This window comes from Postia placenta (assembly GCF_002117355.1).
Source record: "Postia placenta MAD-698-R-SB12 unplaced genomic scaffold POSPLAscaffold_2, whole genome shotgun sequence".
NCBI classification, from domain to species: Eukaryota; Fungi; Basidiomycota; class Agaricomycetes; order Polyporales; family Adustoporiaceae; genus Rhodonia; species Rhodonia placenta.
This window is the reverse complement of record NW_020169833.1, coordinates 142,921-145,678: the sequence shown is the minus strand read 5'-3', so window position 1 is coordinate 145,678 and position 2,758 is coordinate 142,921.

The window sequence follows — 2,758 nt, the reverse complement described above, 5'->3', positions numbered from 1 at the left end:
ACGAGAAGCACGGAAGCCTCGGGATCTGGTACATCAAAAGGAGTGGCGGCACCCCCGAGCACTTCGACAAGCACGGCCCCGCCTCCGACGATACCAGCAGCAGCACCCGCGCCGTCTTCCTCCTCGCCTACGCAATCCACGTCTCGACCTACTACTATGTCCGCTCCTCCAGCACCACCAGTACACCCTTTCGCAAACGCTCGTGACGCAACCTACACCCCGCCGAACGTTCAAAACTTCGCAACTCCGCCAAAGCCCTCGAACGACAAGGGCAAGGAGCCAGCGTACAAGACCATCGTCCCCGTTATCCAGCCAAAGCTCGCCGAAGAAATCTTCTAGTGTTCGATGAAGTCGCAGTTCGTCATGCTGACCCCAGAAGAGTTGCTTTCGATCGCGCCCAACGTTCGAAACAAGTATCGCGACGCCGTCACCCCTAAGCGAGTCTCGACGGAACCCATCGCATCGGCCCACATCGTAGAAATCGGCGCCGACGAGGTCACGGCCGTCAACCAGCTCTCGTGTTCAGGTGCAACGTTGGAACCCGGTGCTACAATCGTCCCCGACCCCTATGAAACCTATCTGAAGCACATCCCTCACAGCGAGCACCCCGCAGAATTCACCGTCGCACGCGATTCGAATGCGATTCGTTTGATCATCGCATTGGTCGACAACAAGGAGCAAATCGAATGCATCGTCGACCCCGGGTCGCAGATCGTCGCCATGTCGGAAGAGGTCTGTCTGGGCCTTAACCTCCTCTTCGATCCTACTATCCAGCTGAACATGCAATCGGCGAACGGCGAGGTGGACCGATCGCTGGGACTCATTCGAAATGTTCCCTTCCACATCGGTGAGATTGTATTGTATCTTCAGGCTCACGTCATTCGAAACGCAGCGTACGACATCCTCCTTGGCCGACCATTTGACATGCTCACGCAAAGCGTCGTCAAGAACTTCGCCGACAAGAACCAGACCATTACGATCCTCTGTCCGAACACTGGCAAAACCGTCACAATTCCGACGTACGCATGAGGAAGATCGTGAAGCCGGCAGCATCCTCTCGGGTGTCGCAAATCGCATTTTCTCGCTTCGAGGAATTGATTCCCCATGATCAAGGAGAAGCCGCACTAGTCATCGACTACGATGGGGTAAACCCGAGTATTTCCTTTGTCTCTCCGATTGATTCCTCGACTCTGAACACTGTTTCGTCACTGTACCTCTCCGCATGCACCTCTGTCTCATCATATTTTCAGTCTCTTTACACCTCAGACAGTACAACTTCTAATGCCGCTCCGTCGAACGCTTCGACGTGGGCTTCGACTCTTCTATTTTCAGCTCCGTTTGCTTCGACTCCCCCAGCTCCCCTTCCGACGAAGTCCATCTCGCAGCTTTCCAACTCAATTCTTCCCTTTCCTTCGACGACATCGACTTCTACCCCTTCAATGCACAAGATCCTCGCTGCGACAAAGAAGAAATACAAGCCTGTTGCTCTCAAAACCCGACCCGTCCTTGGTGCCGTCCCCGAACAATTTCGAATACTTCGAGACATCAAGGGCGACCCTCTCTCCATCATGCCTAAGCTTTCGACCAACCCTCCGCCGTTCAAACCTACCGGTCGGTACACCCTCGAACGCTTCGAAGCAACTGATAAGCTTCACGACGGCGACTTCCTACTTCCCGAAGAACGTCGAGTCCTCCACCACTTCATGTGCTTGCACAATGAAGCCTTCGCATGGACCGACGACGAGCGCGGATGCTTCAAGCCCGAGTACTTCCCCTCCGTCGATTTCCCCGTCGTTCCTCACACGCCATGGGTGCAGAAGAATATTCCCATTCCGCCCGGAATCTACAACGAAGTCTGCGCGGTGGTCAAGCGAAAGATCGCCACCAGAGTCTACGAACCGTCGAACTCATCGTATCGATCGCGTTGGTTCTGTGTCGTCAAGAAGGACGGTAAATCTCTTCGACTCGTCCATTCCCTCGAGCCCCTTAATGCAGTCACGATCCAACATTCTGGTGTACCGCCGACGCCCAAATATCTCGCAGAACAATTCGGAGGAAGACCATGCGGTGGCATGCTCGACCTCTACATCGGCTACGACGAACGACTCATTGCCGAGTCTTCGAGAGATCTAACGACGTTTCAGACACCCTACGGAGCCATGCGCCTGGTGACACTCCCGATGGGTTGGACGAACTCAGTCCCGATCTTCCACAATGACATCACCTACATCCTACAGCCCGAGATTCCGCACGTTATGGTGCCCTACGTCGACGATGTTCCCGTCAAGGGTCCTGAATCCGACTACGACGACGAGCGGCTCCCTTCGAACTGCGGCATTCGACGCTTCGTATGGGAGCATTTCGAGAACATGAACCGCGTGGTCACTCGAATGCGCTACGCCGGAGGTACCTTCTCTGGAGTCAAAAGTGTCCTCATCGCTCGAGAAATCATGGTGGTAGGACATCGCTGCACTCCTCAAGGACGCCTCCCCGACAACTCTCGCGTCGCTTCGATACGCAACTGGGGTCCATGCGCTACTCTATCCGACGTTCGAGCGTTCCTCCGGACCATCAGCGTCATTCGAATCTTCATCCGTAATTTCGCTCACCGCGCCGACGCGCTCGTACGCCTCACGAGGAAGGATGTCGAGTTCGAGTTCGGACCGGAGCAAATTGCGGCGCAGGAAGACCTCAAGGACGCGCTACTCTCATCCCCCGCACTCCGAGCCATTAGTTATGATTCCCTGTCGCAACTTAG